The sequence below is a fragment of the Ambystoma mexicanum genome, chromosome 2p, assembly GCF_040938575.1.
Source record: "Ambystoma mexicanum isolate Mex_15411 chromosome 2p, UKY_AmexF1_1, whole genome shotgun sequence".
Lineage (NCBI taxonomy): Eukaryota > Metazoa > Chordata > Amphibia > Caudata > Ambystomatidae > Ambystoma > Ambystoma mexicanum.
Genome location: NC_090923.1, coordinates 956,751,132 through 956,769,183, shown reverse-complemented (window position 1 = coordinate 956,769,183; position 18,052 = coordinate 956,751,132). Strand labels below are relative to the sequence as shown.

The following is an 18,052-nucleotide window of genomic DNA, read 5'->3' as shown; positions in this document are numbered from 1 at the left end:
CGAAGTGCATATCGCTCCAAATAGTGAAACAAATAACATTGCTGCGCCTGGGGCGCTAGTGGCCTCCCACAGTATGAGGCTCCACACTTAAATCAGGAGTTTGAATTACTGATGAAGTTGCTGATCATTGCTATTTCCTAGTGTGTACCTGTGTGTGATGTCATGGTGGGTTCCTCCCGGCCTGGCCTCTTTGTGGTTGCCTAGGGTTGCAGTTGTTGGTGGGGGTTTGCAGCCAGCACGGTCAAAGAAGGAGCTCGCCTCTTCTGGCGTCTCGAAGAATTGGACCTTCCCGCCATGTTTGATCCTGGCAGGGAACAGCATCGAGTAGGGTATCTGGTTTTCTTGAAGGCAGCACTTGACCCCCGTGAAGGACCTACGTTGTGCCTGGACAGCTGGCGAGAAGTCTGAGTATATTTGAATGGAGTCACCTTCAAACTGAAGCTCTCCTTTGTCCCTGGCCAATCGCAGGATGGTGTCCCGATCTTTATAGTTGAGCAGTTTGGCTATTATCGGGTGTGGGGGTGCCCCCAGGACCGGACAAGTGGCCGGGATCCTGTGCACCCTCTCCACGAGAAATTGTTTGGATAGTGCATCAGCGCCAAACAGTTCTGTGCACATTTTTTCGATATAATCTTCCATCCTCAGCTGCGTTTGGCATTCACTTATCCCGACCAGAGGTATATTGTTTCTTCTGAAGCGACCTTCAAAATCTTTGTTTTTGGCCATGGTTGTTTTCGTTTGGCCTTCTAGGGTTGATACCTTGGCTATTAATGATGATGCAGTGTCATCCAAGTTGGAGACCCTTTGTTCAACTGTAAAGATTCTATCTGTGTGTTTATCAAGACGATGTTGCAGTTGATCCACTTTAGAGGACAGAGTATCCATCTTGCAGTCGAGGCTTCCATTCCCTGCTTTCAGGTTAAGAAAGATCTCTTTAATGTCTAGTGATTGGTGGGGTATGTCCTCTTGAGTTTCCTCTTGCGTGGGTGATCCCGGTCTGCTGGTGGGCTTAGGTGTTTTGGCTACTGCCCCGGGTTCGAAGGTAAGCTTGCGCTGGGATTTATCTGAATTTTCCCATGTTGTAGGCTGTGCCAAGCCTGTAGTATGGCCCTGCGCTGTGCGTCCGATGCCGGGCCCAGTTCTCATGTCTCCGGTCGTATCTGAGAATGGCTGTTGGCCAAGAGGAGTCAGGCAGTGAGGCGCATGTAGGATGTCCAGCAGATTCGGTTGGCGCTAATTTGTAGGGTTAGGCTGTTTAGTAGTGGGTATTCAGTTCTTTTGGGGGCGCCAAGTATCTACCCATCAGCGGGGCCTCCGTGATTGCGCAGGCGGATATTGGCTTGCAACCGGTTTATGGTTTTCTTTGTGGTGGAGTGTGCGGGCAAAGTGGGCACGGGCAGGTGTCGAGGGCAAAGCCCCCACCGGCCACCTCTAGTCTTTCCAATCGCTGTGGGAGGCTAAGGATACCTTCTGGTAGATTTTGGGCACACCCACTGTGGGGATCAGCAGTTGGCGCTGAGCCGCAGGTTTTCCGAGTTTAGTTGCTGCACTTTACAGTAGGGCGTGGCGCTGGATGGAGGGCGAGTTTCAAAGTGATATATGCTGACGCCGTTGTGGGTGTGCGGCGCTGGGTGATCTGCTTTACTGCAAACTCACGTTGCTTCTCCCGTTGTCACAGTGCTTATGCTCCTCTATGGTGCCATCTGCTTTCTGCTGGGGGTCCTTCTATTGGACGCGTTTCCGTGGGCTGCTATGTGTTTCCCAGGGTGTTCGCCTCCGCCACTATTTATCAGGGCTTGTGTCGGGGAGGGGGTATGGGGGGGAGGGGGCAGCCACCGGCGCCCTCCCTCCCTCCGGGGTCTGTTCAGGGGTCTCGGGGGGTGGGCCCAACCAGAGGTCACCGCCAGCAGCTGGAGCCGCGGTGTCCCCGAGTGCCCCGCTGCTGCTCCGGGGCTGCCGAACGCGCCCACTCCGTGGGTAATACGGTGGCGACGCTGCTTTTCCTTGTGGAGGCACCGCGTGCCGCCGGTCTTGTCTGCTGGCTGGTCGCACTTGGAGCGGCGGTCTGCAGGGCCTTGGTGTAGTCGGGTGGTCACGAGGGATCCCAGGTTTTGGAGGGGCTCACTGCAGTGATTTTCAGCTTCGAGGTGTGCACCCGTTTCCCTTAGCCCTTCTGGTTACGGAACCGGTTGCTCAATATCAGGGGGACGGCGATTACACAGGATTAATTTGGAGCCTCTTGGGAGCTCACAGGGGAGCTGCCATTTTGGTCGGCACTCTAGCGCCCTCTTGTGGAACTGTATTACTTTGAGATCAAGGGACGATAACTTAAACTGTGGTGGAGTTATTTGCACTTTGGGGAAGGGGAGCTGAAGAAGCCCCAAGCTGGAAATAGCAGAGTACTTTACTTTTGAAACACTGTTTAGCTCATGGTTGACATCCCTACATTGTTTTGCTTTCGATTCGAGGGCAAGCATATGTTTTGAACACAGACAGACGTTTAAGTTGAAACTTACTGACACAGACTATCCTTAATTTGGAAGCCCCCCTTTGCATAGGGCAAGGTAGGCGTTACACCATCCTGACATTTAAGTGAATACAAGTATTTCAGATTTATATTGAATCTGTTACATATCAACATCACAATATATAGAATTCAACAGTTAGCCCTGTGGTTAAGAACTCCAGCAGGCGACATGGATTTCAGTAGAACCAGTTTAAATGGTGCATGTGCTCAAGAGGCAATGTGAATTCAGGGATAGTTAGACTCCAGTAAACAGGGGAAGACTACATATATTTCCATGGCATAGTACTAGATCTAGAACGATCTCGTTGAAGTCTTTTAATTGCATTAATTGTACTAGCCGAACATGTTCTGTTTGGCCACACAGGCTAGCCCTGCGTGTTGTGCTTGCTGGTTAGTCTTCATATAAAAGGGTTGAATCCCGGTGGCAAGCACCCAATTATCTTTCCAAGAAAACTACATTTAGTACCATTTGAATAGTATAATAGTAACCCCATATATTTACAGTGCTACAGAATGGCAAATATCTAAGTAGCAAGTACAGTATAAAAAGTTCTTAATCGTAGACTTTATTCATAAAATCAGTGATTTCAATAAAGTACTCATATTCTGAATAAGACAAAATTAAACAATTTTCAAAAATTACAAGAATATCAATACTGTAATACATGACCATGCACCGTCACCAAAGGTGTTGGTCCCTAGGCGCTCTGGCGGATCTGCAAACGAGAAGGCGGGATGGGTTAGTAGGGTGAAGAGGGGGTAGGATAGTGAGAGGAGTGGTGTTCTGTTGGCAGCTTCATCTCGGTATATACACTGTGCGCTGAACTTTGGTGCAAGTGTTGGAGCAATATCAGTCCTCGTGTGCTGTTGGTGCGGCTCATGTGTTGTTGCAGTGAAGTGCATGTGGCTTGCATTGCGAGAGGTGGTTGTGTGAGTTTTTTGTGTGTTAAGTATGCAGACCGAAATGTTTAGCTTTTTCGTTAGTGGGTTATGTGTTTTGCAGCTAATCTTCACAGTATGGCTGAATGCCTAGATTTTGGGAGCACAGTATGGCTGAATGCCTAGATTTTGGGAGTCCTGAATGATGCCAGAACACCTAGATTTGAGAGTCCTGTATAATGGCAGAGGCCCACGCCCAACAGAACAATTGAGGTTTTAGTGCTGCGCACTCCCTGTTGTGTTCCAATGGATGTGTAGTGTTGTATTCTAGTGAACTATGTATAGTGTGATGGGAGTGTCTATTGTCCTCCTTGGGTGTCAGAGTCGGAGTTGTGGTGTCCACTTCCCTACTATCTATGTGAGTTTGTCTGCTGAAACTTCGGGTGTGGTACTGGCCGGGATGCTATGGATGAGTTGTCTAAGAGCTTGCATCTTGATCTGTCTGTTTTCAGTCGTCAGTGTCCTCCTCTTGGGGCTATCTCTAATTATGCCTTATGGTATGTTGTGGAGTGCGTTCCTTGGATTCTGTCGTGGAGTGAGTTCCTTGGATTCTGTTCTTGTTTGGTGGGAACCGGGCTCGGTATCTTTATTCATTGTTGTTTTAGCGGTGCGGGCGTTCTTGTGGGTGGTTTTCTAGTTACATAGTGAAGAGCCAGGATCTGAACAGTTTCCTGAATGCTAGGTGGTTTATTGTGTTCCATATATGTTCTTTGGTAGGTAATTCCAAGTTTTCGGTGCCTGGTGAGATAGAGGATCCTCTGGGTTTTCTTCTGTTGTAGGGTTTCGGTTCCAGGCGGATGTCATTGCTTGATCTGAGCGTTCTTGTCTGCTGGTGGAGGCGTAGTTTGTGTCTCAGGAATTCTGCGCCTTGGTTGTGTACTGCTCTGTGCGTGATGCACATTGATTTGAATTTTATTTGTTGTTTTACTGGTAGCCAAAGTAGTATTTTTAGCGCGGGTGTGATGTGTTCTCTTCTGGGTCGTTTGAGAAGGAGTCTGGCTGCTGCCTTTTGGATACAATGTAGTTTTTTTTAGAAGTCGTTCGGGCATACCCAGGTATAGGCTATTGGCATAATCTACTCTGGACATTTTGTTGGCGAATGACCGGAACGGTAGAATTCTTTTTGCCGTTTGCAGGAGAAAGAAGCATTTCTTGAGTAGAGTGTTTACTTGTGGCTCAAGAGTGAGATTGTTGTCCATCAGGAGCCCCAGATTTTTTACAATCGGCGATGGTGCTGGGGTCGTACCGAGATCTCTTGGCCAAGGGATGTAGTTGATGTCTCCTCCGTTTTTTGTGACGATCATTATCCCTGTTTTGCCTGGGTTAATTTTGAGCTGGGTCCAGTTCATCCAATTGAATATATCACGGAGGCAGTTCTCTAGTGTTGTGTTTTCTTCTTGGGTGTCTTGTATTTTGAAGATTGTGTGTCGTCAGCATAGTTGTAGCAGGTGAGGCCGTGTCTTTTGATGATTTTGATTAATAGATATAAGTAGATGTTGAATAAAAGCGGGGTGGTCTCCTGGGTCATTGCATAGTTTCATTGATGGAATTGGCATGTTGTTGCAACCCAGTGGGTTTTTAATTTCATTTATGATTTTGAAGAGTTCTTTTTGGGTGTTTGGTGCTTTGAAGATTTGGTTATCGTAGTGTTTCCGCTTTGCTTTTTGGATTTTCTTTTTGTATGAGGGGGATCTGTTGAAGAAATTTCAGTTTGTTTGCAGCATTGTTGTTGATCCTCCATTTTGCTTCTAGTTTTCATTTTTTTCTTTTCATGGCGCTGAGTAGTGGGGTGACCCATTTTGCCATTGTTTTTTTCGTGAGGGAGTGAAAGGTTTTTCTTTGGCGATGTCGTCTAGGGTTGTTACGATCCAGGTGTGGAGTAAAGCTACTTTTTTGTCCAGGTCAGCTTCTTCCATATTTGTTGCTTGTGGTTTGCTGAGTCCAGGAGTTCAGTTAGGTTGGAATTTTTTATGGTTCTCCAGTTTCTTTTCATGGTGATTGGTGGTTTGTCTTGCTGCTTGTTTATTGGAACGGCCATAGTGATTATGAATGAAATGATGAGGTGCTCCACAGTATTTGAATTGGGGGTGCCGTGGTAATGAGTTCTTTATTGGCGAAGATTGCATCAAGTGTGTGCCCTGCCGAATGCGTTGCTCCTTTTACTAGTTGTAGATTAATTGCTGCCAGTTGGGCGATTAAAGATTTTTGTGTGGTTGTGGTTTCTTCATCGAACCAGAAATGTCTGAGGATGATCAGATGATTGTGCTTGATGGCTAGGATGGTGACTGTTTCTGTGAAGTCGTCTACGAAGGTTGCATCGTAGGTTGGTGGTCTGTATATCAGTATGAATTTCAGGTTTGTTTTGGGGTTGACTGATAGGCGTAGTATTAAGGATTTGCATTTCTCCAGCATGGGGTCTGGCATGGATTCACATGCTCATGAATATTCCCCGTCGTTAGGCCGGGAATCCTCGGTAAAGAAAAAATCAGTATCCGTTTCGTTTCTGATCTGTCTTTCTCAGTAGTAACCAATCACTGGTCTCTGGGTCATACTGCCCCAGCCAATGACTCCCTCTCCCTAAGCCCTGCCTCTGGCAGCCATCCTCAGATTTTTACCGCACACTCGTGTTGGGAGTCCTCGTGTTCAGCTCTCGATCTTTTGCTGCGTTTTCGCGCATTTTTCAAAGAGAATTTCTCATTTTCCGGTCAAATAGAGGCTCAAGCTCCACTGTCTCTACATCCGATTTACAGGGATCCATGTCGGATTTTTGTACGCCCCTCAAGGGTGAAGATTTCGTCGAGTTATGCTTCTTGGAGGAGTCCAGGAGTTTTCTGCGGCCTACCCGAACATGGCCCAGGAGAAAGGAAGCTCGACGCCCGGAAAGCTGTTCAGGGTTTGCCCTGGATGCCAGCTGCAGAATGTGTTCAAGGAGGACGAGCACTCGAAATGTCTCTACTGCCTTCATGAGGACAAAACGCACGTGGAGAAGGACTGTGCGTTTTGCAGGAACATGTCGGAACGGACCATCGGGGATCGACACCTTCGTCTCTCCAACTGGTTGGAACGAAAGCGCCCTTCAGGTGAGAAGAAGAAGTCGTCGTCCAAGCGGTCTTCTAAGTCCTGTGAGGGTGCCCCGGCGACAACAGAAGGCAAAGCACCGCGAGTCCGCGGGCACCGGGAGCGCTGAACGGTCGGGCTCCTCGGCTGCCAGGCAGGGTGCATCCTCTCCAGCACCATCAACCACGAGCCAACGCTCTGGCTCAGGGAAGAGGAAGGCTGGAGGGGGAGCGAGAAGGTGACCCTCCCCCCGAGGTGAAGGCCACAGGCCCACATAAGGTGGTAAAGGCCTTGATTCACCCGGCTAAGGCCTCTATCGAGGAAGTCGCGGCGGCCCTGGCGCAGCCTGTGGAGGCTACACCAGTAGAGACGACCTCGGGGCCCAGTGTCTCCCTGCCTCCCCAGAGGGAGGCCTCTTTCAGACCCATCGAAAAGACCCCCATGAAGACCCTGGCAGGAATAAGAGGGGGGGGGCGGTGGCCATTGTGGACAACGACACAGCATCCGAGGAGGAGCTGGTAGAAGTCCTAGAGGGCCTCGATCCGTTCCCACGGGAGGGATCCCAACGAAGGTGACGGCGGCACCGGCGAGGGTCCTAGTCACCCGTCGCTTCTGGAGCCGCAGGACAACTCGGCGGCCATTTTGTTGGAAAAACAATCCTTATGTTCGGAGATAAGGACGAGATTGCCCTTACCACCGATGGAGGAACCGGAACCAGGCTCGACGGAGGAGCCAGAGCCAGGCCCGGCGGGAAGCCCCCCAAACAAGAGAAGACGGATCCATCCAGCCCCGCCTTTTCAGTCCTTGCGGCCTACTCAACCTTTGCCCCCGTCCCCCGTCCCCCGTCCCTGGGGATGACACAGGAACGGCCACGACGGGACGGAGCTCCCATCGCCCCCAGCCCGGGCCTCCCCGCCCGACGAGATTGGATCTTTCCACGCGATGATCGCCACCCTGCTCTGCCCCGAAGAGAAGAAGGAAGGTTTCCTTTACCAACGGCGTGAGGCCAAGAGGAAAACAGTCCTCGCCGTGCCTCTGCTGGATGACATCTGGGATGAGGGTCCCCCCCCCCTCCTCAAGAATAAGTCTACGACGCCGGCCAAGAGGGATCGGTACGAGAAGAAGTACCGGGTCCCCGACATGGCTCCTTTGTGCCTTGGGGCACAACCGACCCCTAACTCTGTCGTCTCAGTGGCGGCAAAGAAGAAAGCATGGGGGGGGGATCGGCTTCAACGTCAACTTCCACGCCGGATGACGACGGAAAGAAGCTGTACGCAATGGGACGAGTTAGCTCGTCGACGGCAACAACGATTAAGGCGGCCAACCCCCTCGCGATCGTGGCCCGCTATGGCAGGGAGTTATGGTACAAGATCGCCCCCCTGTTGGACTTCCTACCGGACAACAAGAGGGCCGAGGCCCTGGAGATCTTGCAAGAAGGCAAAGTGGCGTCGGACCACGCCATTACGGTGGCAACGGACATTGCCGACACCGGCTTCCGCCAGCTAGGCAACATCGTTTGCCTTAGACGACAAGGGTGGCTCAAGGTGACGTACGTCCTGGCGGAAATCCAAGCCAAGGTTTTGGACATGCCGTTTGACAGGAACAATCTGTTTGGGAAAACAGTGGATGAGTCCCTCCAAGCCATCAAGGCGGACACGGAGTCAGCTAAGGCCCTAGGCGTTCTCCTGCAATGAAGGCCGTCCTTTCGGAGCACCGGAGGCAAGCAGGGTGCCTCCAAGGGATTCGGCTGTGGCTCCTCTACGTACCGCCAAGCGGCCCGCTCCTCATCACAGGAAGCCTATAGAGGACGAGGCAAGTCGGGTGGACCCCGCCGTCATCGCCAGGGAGGCCAAGGCGGCAAGGTGTCCTCCAAGCAAGATTTAACCGACCGTGGTGTCGGGCCCCGACCGAAGCACCTCGGTGGGAGGCCGGCTGGCGAAGTTAGTCAGCGTGTGGGAGTCCATCTCCAGCGACCGTTGGGTGCTGGATGCCCTGGCCCAGGGGCATGCCGTCGAATTTCTAAAAAAGTGCCCCTGCATTCCGCCCATGGCCAGGAAGGAAAATCACGTCCCTCAACTGCTATTGCAGGTAAGGGCGATGCTCAAAAAAGGTGCCATCGAGCTTGTCCCGAAGAGGCTCTGGGGCTCCGGAGTATACTCGAGGTACTTCCTCGTGAAAAAGAAGACAGGAGGATGGCGACCCATCCTGGACCTGCGGCGACTGAACAAGTACATCAAGGCACAGAAGTTCCAGATAGTCACCCTCCAGCACGTGCTGGGACAGCTGGAGGAGGGTGATTTCCTGTTGTCGTTGCATTTGGAGGATGCATACTTTCACATCCCCATTTTAAAAGGACACCGAAAGTTCCTCAGGTTCGTGGTCCAAGGGCGGCACTACCAGTTCAAGGCCCTCCGTTCGGACTGAAATCGGCACCCAGAGTTTTCACCAAGTGCCTCACTCCAGTGGCGGCGCGGCTGCGCCTACAGGGAATTCCCTCTACCCCTACCTGGACGATTGGCTCATCCACGCAAGGACAAGGGAGCTCGCTGTGGAACACACAGCGAAGACCATCCAGCTACTCAACGAGACCTTCCATCGAGCGATCCGGTGGTGGGGCACCCGCACTCATCTGGCGGCAGGAACAGATTTTCAGACCCCCCCCACCAGGTGACGGTGATGACGGATGCCTCCCTGGAGGGGTGGGGAACGCACACCAGAGGTCTTCACGCAAGAGGCCATTGGCTCCCGGAGGAGAAGCCGCTCCACATCAACATCCTGGAGCTCCGGGCAGTGTTCTGGGCCCTCAGGTCCTTTCTCCCGTCCCTCAAGGGCAAGGTTGTGAGGATCCTCACCGACAACACCACCAGGATGTTTTACATCCGGAAGCAGGGCAGAACCAGGTCCCCAGCCCTATCCAGAGAAGCCCAGGATCTGTGGCATTGGGCCGTTGCTCAAGAGATGTTTCTGGTGCCGTTTCATCTGGCAGGGATAAAAAACACCATTGCTGACTCCCTCAGCAGGGAGCTGCGCTTCTGCCAGGAGTGGGAACTACGCCAGGACCAAGTGGACCGACTCTTTCAGCGATGGGGCAAACCCCAGATCGACCTGTTCGTGACGGCGGCGAACTCAAGTGCCAGAGGTTCGCCAGCAGGTTTCCCCAACCGAGGAGCATGGCGATGCTTTCTTTTTCCCCTGGGATGGCCTGTTCCTATATGCGTTCCCTCCGTTGCCGTTGCTGCTCCGACTCGTCAACCAGCTCAAGAACTCCCAGTGCAGGATGATCCTCGTCGCACCGGCGTGGCCGAGACAGATCTGGTTCCCGCACCTTCTGGACTTGTCGACATCCCCATCCATCAAGCTGTCGGCGGACGCAGATCTTCTCTCCAGAGAAGGAGGCGCCATTCTTCATCACGACCCAGAGGTGCTGAACTTGCAGGCCTGGCTCCTGCAGCACTAGAGTTTGGAGGGTACGATATCCCGGCCGACTGCAGAGAGGTTCTTGCGAAGGCCAGAGCATCCTCAACTCTCAAGTGCTACGGACATAAGTGGAAGAGGTTCTCTATCTGGTGCCGGGCACAGAAGATTAACCCTCTGCAGATTACGGCCCCTCAAGTATTGCCGTACCTACTGTCGCTAGCCAAAGCTGGACTATCTCACGCTTCAATCAAGATACACCTGGCAGCGATTTCCCGATATACCAGGACTACAGGGCGGTCATCCCTGTGGTCTCATCGACTGGTCAAGGAATTTATGAAAGGAATGTTTCGATCATTCCCGCCGGTGAAGGCACCAGCCCTGGCGTGGGAGCTCAACATGGTGCTGACCAGGCTCATGGGTCCGCCATTCGAGCCGTTGCATTCGGCCCCGTTGAAGTTTCTGTCGTGGAAAACAGCGTTTCTGGTGGCCATCACCTCCGCACGACGTGTGGGAGAGATCCAGGTGCTCTCCTGCAAGCCTCCATACCTGACTTTTCACGATACGAGGGTAGTGCTGAGGACGCACCCCTCCTTCATGCCCAAGGTGCTGTCGGACTTCCATCTCAACGAGCCCTTGGTGTTGCCCGTTTTTTTTCCTGTCGCCTTTGTCGCCGGCCGAGAGGACTTTGCACTCGCTGGATGTAGCTAGAGCGCTGAAGTTCTACATGGACCGAACAAAGAGTTTTCGGATGGCATCACAGCTGTTTGTGTACTTTGGACCTGTGAACCAAGGGAAGGCTCTCTCGAAGGCTTCCATTTCCAGATGGCTCTCCAGCTGCATCATGCACTGTCATCGGTTGGCAAACCGACTGTTGCCCGGCCGCCCGAGAGCCCATTCGACCAGAGCTATCGCTGCTACCACGGTGTTCTTGTCTGGTGTGCCCCTGCTGGACATCTGCAGGGCTGCTACGTGGAGGTTGACGCACACCTTCATGAGATTCTACTGCGTCGACTGGGATTCCAGGGAGGAGTACAGGGTCGGCCAAGCAGTGCTGCGCAACCTGTTCGCCTAAGGTGAGCCTGGTGAGGAGGTAGGAAATGCTTAATGTTGAGTTTTTATGTAATGCTTAATGTTGAGCCTTTGCCACCTCCCGTGGTTGTGCATGTGTGTACTGCTATGTATTCTTATATTCATGAGCATGTGAATCCATGCCAGACCCCATGCTGGAGAAGGAACAAGTTACTTACCTGTAACTGTTGTTCTGCAGCATGGGTTTGGCATGGCTTCACATGCAAACCCTCCCTCCTACCCCTCTGCGGCTCTTCACTTGGTCATACTGCCACTTCACGTGCTACCAAATCTGAGGATGGCTGCCAGAGGCGGGGCTTAGGGAGAGGGCAGTCATTGGCTGGGGGCAGTATGGCTTCACATGCAAACCCTCCCTCCTACCCCTCTGCGGCTCTTCACTTGGTCATACTGCCTCTTCACGTGCTACCAAATCTGAGGATGGCTGCCAGAGGCGGGGCTTAGGGAGAGGGCAGTAATTGGCTGGGGGCAGTATGGCTTCACATGCAAACCCTCCCTCCTACCCCTCTGCGGCTCTTCACTTGGTCATACTGCCTCTTCACGTGCTACCAAATCTGAGGATGGCTGCCAGAGGCGGGGCTTAGGGAGAGGGAAGTCATTGGCTGGGGGCAGTATGACCCAGAGACCAGTGATTGGTTACTACTGAGAAAGACAGATCAGAAACGAAACTGATACTGATTTTTTCCTTACCGAGTATTTCCGGCCTGACAACAGGGAATATTCATGAGCATGTGAATCCATACCAGACCCATGCAGGAGAACAACGGTTACAGGTAAGTAACTTGTTCCTTATCGATGTTTAATGGATCTTCCAGTTTGATAGCCAGGAGTTCCTCGTGGATGATTGCCAGCCCCCCCTCTCTTTTAGTTTTCCTGTTTACCTGGATGCATTTGAAGTTATCAGGCAGGCAGTTGTTGAGGGTGATCTTGTAGTTGTCTAGCCATGTTTCAGTTACAAATAGGATGTCGATACCTCTGTCAGATAGGAGGTTGTATATTTCGGTTGAATGTTTGGACATTGATCTTGCATTTATTAAATTACAGTGGATTTTCTTGGTGTGGTTTTGTTTATTGGTTGTTTCTTGTTCAGGTTTGTAGTTGTTCCGTCGTGGTGTTTCCATATTGATGTTGATTGGATGAAGAACAGCGACAGCTGCTTCTTCATTGAAGCGGTCCACTAGGTTGATGGCATGGCTATTCAATTGTGGTGCTTCTCCAGTGATGACGATCGGTTGAAAATCAGCGATGGCTTCTTCTTCATTGAATCGGTCAGTTAGGTTAATGGTAGGGTTGTTGGTTACATGGGCTTCGTCATCTTGTCTGGTATGTTGTGGGTATCGATGATGCCCCTCTGTTCTTGTGATGTAAGGGGTAAGGGAGTTGGAATCACCCCACTCTCTTATTGGGTGCTCCCTTCTTTTTTCTGGGTGTTTTGGGGGATTTTTTGTATCTGTTGAGATTTTAGTGTTGCTGAGGTAGCAACGCTTCGTGGTTGTCATGAGGTAAGGTGTAAAATATAAGGATTTTTTTCTTACATGGTTTGTTCTGGTGATAACCGTGTTAGGCGGGGTGTTTCCTGAGTTTGAGGCTGCTTCTGCTGGGTGCTGTTGGCTTTGTGTGTCCGTGGCCATTGTTGCACGATTTTGCTCTTTCTCTGCGTCCCTTTCTCGGTCGGGGCATTTTGGTACACAGTGCAGTGGTAGCAGGGTAAGTGGTCCTCAGTGATTTATTGTGCAAGCACAGTATTGGTGTTTCTTTATTCTTGATATGCTTCGATGCTCTCAGGTTCAGTCTGTCTTTCCTGTCCGGTGTGTTTCCTATGGGTGCACTGTCAGGTTTGTGGAGGTGGGCGTTCGGCTGTCGGGTGGTGTGGACTCCGATAAGGTGAGTAGTGATAGATTATGGGTGTTCGCAGGAGGTTGGGACTTGCTTTCACAGGTGTGGATGATCAATAATGGCAGGTAATGCTTAACGCTTCAATTGGGCCCTGACGGGTAGGTGGGGACCTGTTTCAGACGGTCTCAGGCGGTCGTTCGAGTAGCTGGTTTCGAGACCCCTTAGTAGCTAGAGGAAGGTCTGGGTTTTAGGAATAATTCAGCGCTCCATGAGTTGACTGGACAGCGGGAGAGGCCTGACTTCAGGTAGTGACTGAGCACAGCTGGATAGGAGGGTCCTGTATAGTGGGAGGGAGGCCTACGCCTGGCAGAGCAATTGAGTATAATACCAAACACCACTGGAATTGAGTGTCAATTGAGTACAGTACCAAACGCTGTTAGGCCTGAGAGTCAATTGAACAATTGAGTAGAAGACTAAATGCAGCTAGATTTTGAGAGACAATTGAGTAATTCAGAGCAATCCTGAGAACCAGTAGGATTTGAAGGTCCTGTATAGTGGGAGAGAGGCCTATGTCTAACAGAGGAATTGAATACAATCCTAAACACAGCTAGATTTGAGAGTTCAGTGTAGTGGGAGAGGGGCCTGCGTCCAACAGATCAGTTTGAGTACAGTCCTAAACAGCAGAATTTGAGAGTCAATTAAGTAGTTGAGTACAATTCTAAAAACAGCTAGATTTGAGGGTCAAATGAACAGTTGGGTACAATACTAAACACAGCTAGAATTCATAGTGTGGGAGCGAGGGAGGCAGTGGAAGATAATCAGTGTTTTAGATAGGTTTGCTAAGCGGTTAGGCTTCCAGGGTAGAGTAATTGCGCTGCTCCTACCGTACTGGTCAGAGTAGTTGCTGGTTGATGGCTGGCCACTGGCTTCCCTTGCGGACACCTGCAGACACGATCTGGAGCCGCCTCTGTTGGAACCGCCCTTTGCCTTGGGCCCTTCGCCGCAGGGGCTGCACAGGCAGAGGGCTGCCCTGGAATGGTCACTTATGACCAGGTGGATTGGCCTATCAGGGGAGGTGGGTGGGTTCGGGAGGAGGGAGGGAGAGGAAGTAGAGCACATGGGGCTGCAGGCACGGCCTGGTGGCCTTAGGGGCAAGCAATAAATAAAAAAAATAGAGGCCCAGGAGGGTCTCGACTACACCAAGCTCAGCTGAAGTGCTGGGAAGCTGAAGTGGCGCTCAGGGGCTGGTGCAACAACACAGCATGGCAACAGATGGAGCAATTGGCCTATCAGGGGAGGTGGCAGGACTCGGGAGGAGGGAGGGAGGGAGAGGAAGCAGAGCACACAGGGCTGCAGGTACAGCCTGGGGACCTTAGGGGCATGCAAGAAATACAAAAACCGAGGCCCAGGAGGGTCTCGACTACACCAAGCTCACATGAGGTGCCTGGAAGCTAAAGTCTTTATAATTGATCAGGACAAAAAGGAAACAAGCAACAAAAGAACAGCTAGAGGTGTCTTCTGGCATAACAACCAGAACATGGCTCCAAGGCAATGGCTTCTATCATATTTTGTGAAAAACGGAAATAAAAATCAGAATCTACTCACATTAAAGGGCGGACACTCGACTGGCTTATCGACTCCAACTGTAACGTTAGCCTCCAGACCAATTCATCCAGCATCTGATCAGACCATCATACTATTACCTTCAGCAGAAGCTGTCCAATGCCCCAAACAGAATATTGCACCGGCCCTGCCTACTAGGAACAAAAGGGATATAACAAGTGACAAAATTCTCCCATTGATTCTTCCCACCCTTAGCAAAGTGTCAGCTTCCTGTTCTGACCCCTCAACGCTAGCGGAAACCTATAACCATTTGATGCTCACAGCTTTGAACTCAATCGCCCCAATCAAACTTAGGAAATCTAAACCTTGTGCACATCTCAACGCATGGTTTACACCACATTTGAGAGTGCTACGAAAAGAAAAATGCAGTGCTACAGCTCGTTGGAAAAGTCACCCATCGGATGCCCATAAGATTGGTCTCATCATAGCCTCCATCAACTACAAAGAGGCTATCCTCCAGGCTAAAAAAGATATCTTCAACAAACGTATTATGCTAGCAGATTCTAACACCAAAGAATTGTTTAAGATTCTGAAGGAACTTCAATCGCCTGCTACTCCCCCTGATTCTTGCACTAAAGACAGCAAATGGTGCTCCAACATACAGAAAGCACTCATGGACAAAATTGCCACCCTACAAACTAAAATCGAAACTAAACAAAATTGTCTACAGACAGACAAGCAACTGATTACCCCTACGACTGCTATCTCACAGGCCACTCTTAACATTAAACCTTTTAGTTTCTCTCCTCTTACTATTGCTGAAGTTGAATGCATCATTAATAAAATTAAACCCTCCAACTGTCAAGGCGACTCTTGCCCAGCCCCCATTATCAAGGAGGCCTCCCATGATCTAGCCACATTCATTACTGCCTTTATAAATTCAGCCTTCAAAACAGGTAAAGTCCCAGACAACCTAAACAACGTCTGGGTCATCCACCTGCTTAAAAAAACCCTCCCGTGATCCTAGCCTACATACTAACTACAGGCCCATCACCACTGTCTCATTTCTGCTTAAAATACTTGATCGGGCTGCCTACCTCCCGATCCAGGACTATCTGGAAGTTAAAAATATTCTGGGCTTAAGGCAATCTGTTTTTTGGCCTAGGTATGGGACGGAAACCGACCTCATTGACCTAAAAACCCAGATTGAGTACTGAAAGACAATGGAAAATTAGCCTTGCTATTACTCCTTGATCTTTCAGCGGCCTTTGATCTGGTTAGCCACCAAATCCTCTGCCAGCACCTCACAGCAGCCGCCCACTTCTCTGACACTGCTACCGCCTGGATCAGATCCTTCTTAAGCAACAGATTTATGCAGGTCTTTTCTCTGTCAGCATCGGCTGACCCTGCTCCCATTCACAGTGGCGACCCTAAGGCAACTGTGTGTCAACAACACTTTATAATGTGTTCACCAAGCCATTGTTTGATGTTCTTGACTATCTGGGTGTCTTGTACAGTAACTATGCTGGCGACACCCAGATACTCCTCCCCATCGCGGGTGATTATGCAGTGGACACCAAAGCCTTGAATGACGTCTACATGGTTATTCAGGCTTGGATGGCTAAGCACGAACTTTGCCTCAATGATGACAAGACGGAACTCCTTATTCTGGGTTCATACCAACGTCTTAACAAACTTGACCCCTCCTTCAAGTCGTTCATCATTGATGGCCGCGTCATTAAGGTATCCAAGGACACTAACACTTTAGGAATCTACCTCGACTCTACACTATCACTGTGCAGATAAACCAATGCTGTTAGCTCAGCGTCTGCCTATATGTGTAAACTTATCACTGCATGTAGAGCATTCCTGACTACTCCTAACTGTACCATCTTGGCTCGAACACGCGTTATGTCTAAGATAGACTATTGTAGCGCTCTTTATCTAGGGACTAGTCAACCTAACCTTAACAAATTCCAAGTCATTCAGAATAATGCCATTAGAGCAGCATTAAACATACCTAGAAACCACATTTCCAACCACAGTCGTAATCTACATTGGTTTCCTGTTAAGCATAGAATCTCCTTTAAACACTTGCCCTGACTCACAAGGCCAACCAGGCCCCCATCTATCTAGCCAACCGACTCACACCCCACACATCCACTCGGCCCATGAGAGCGGCCCAAGCCCATAGTCTATCCCTCCCTAGGTTTAAACTACAAAAGGCTGGCGGCGTCGGCTTCCCGGTCTTGGCCACTAAGCTCTGGAATACCCTTCCGAATGCCATCAGAGCTGAGCCTTCCTTCCAATCCTTTAAGAACAAAACTAAAGTATGGCTATCAACACAAACCCTATGATATACTTGACGGTATACTATGGATGCTATCTCTGTCTCCCACCTTAGCATTATACCGTTCAGCTCACTGGTATATAACGCTTGTATTGCTCTGTGCAGATTCCCTTCGCACAGAGGCAATTTATTCTTCCTGTGCCTATTTTTTGTCGTGTGGTTATCCTATATTTTATGCTCTAAATTGTCACTGGAATTGCTTGTATATCACACTTGCCTGTTCTTGCTTGTTGTTTTTACATTGTATATATTTCTGTCAGACCTTTAGTTCTACCCCCATGTTATCTGTAAGCGGGTAGAGCCTGCTAATGCTCCATGCATGTAATCGTAAACTTGCTTCCTAAAATATGCGCCCAGATGCCCTTGGGCCCGGTGTGCTATACAAATAAACAAAATACACATTTTCCATACAAGGAACAAAAAGAAGGATGAAGTGCAAAGTGCTGTCCAATCTATACATTTCACACGGGTAAGGGGCATTTCCTGATCCATTAGTGCTTCTAAGACAGTTATTGAATAAAGGCGGAAATAATCCTAATCAAAAATAGGGGAGTCATTTCCTGTGCCTAACATTGGTTCCCCATTTTAGGTACTTGGCCATACAGTGTTGTGGTGCGGTGGAAGGGGTGTGAGGGGGGTGGGTGGCGGGGAACACCTCTGCGCTGAACTGTCCCTAAACCCATCCTCTTCTCGAAGATCTAAAATATTCCTAAGCTTTGCCGTGTTACTTACACACTTCACGGTAGAAGAGCTTGCCTCAAGTGCCGTGAACCGAGCCTCGCTCTCCAGGATCTTTGCAGCTGTTGGCAATTTGAATTATTTCCTTGCAATTTACTATCACTCCAAACCACTGCCAAATATGTAAGTGGCCACACAGCCAAGATATCAACAAGATGTTGAAATTGTTGTTGTTGTTACTGCTCTTTTATGTTGCCAATTGTGCAGAACGTTACATATGGTGCCAGATGGTTGATGCATGTCTTTTGTGCACTTTCCGTTGCTGTTTTACGATGTTTAGACTCCATATTCGATGTAATCCTTATTTCCGATCGAGAACAGGTTTGTTGTTTTATGTAATTTTGTGACTGCGCGTCTTGTGCTAATGTCTGGGTAATAATAGTTACATACAGAAAGCTGAACATGTATATAGATGTGTGTGAAGTGTTCTGTGTTTTCCATGTTCAGCAGCGCTTTGGCCTATCTGTGATGTGATGATATATGGGAGGGTGGGAGCAGACCTCAGGTGCTCCGGAAGAGCAAATGTACTCTCTGGATAT

At 50.0% G+C, this 18,052-nt stretch overlaps 1 protein-coding gene across 2 annotated transcripts in view; it reads left to right on the top strand.

The window, feature by feature from the left end:
• Positions 1–18,052, top strand: part of LOC138566960 (atypical kinase COQ8A, mitochondrial-like) — a 349,117-nt gene that overhangs the window by 144,617 nt on the left and 186,448 nt on the right. The gene's annotated exons all lie outside the window — the stretch shown is intronic.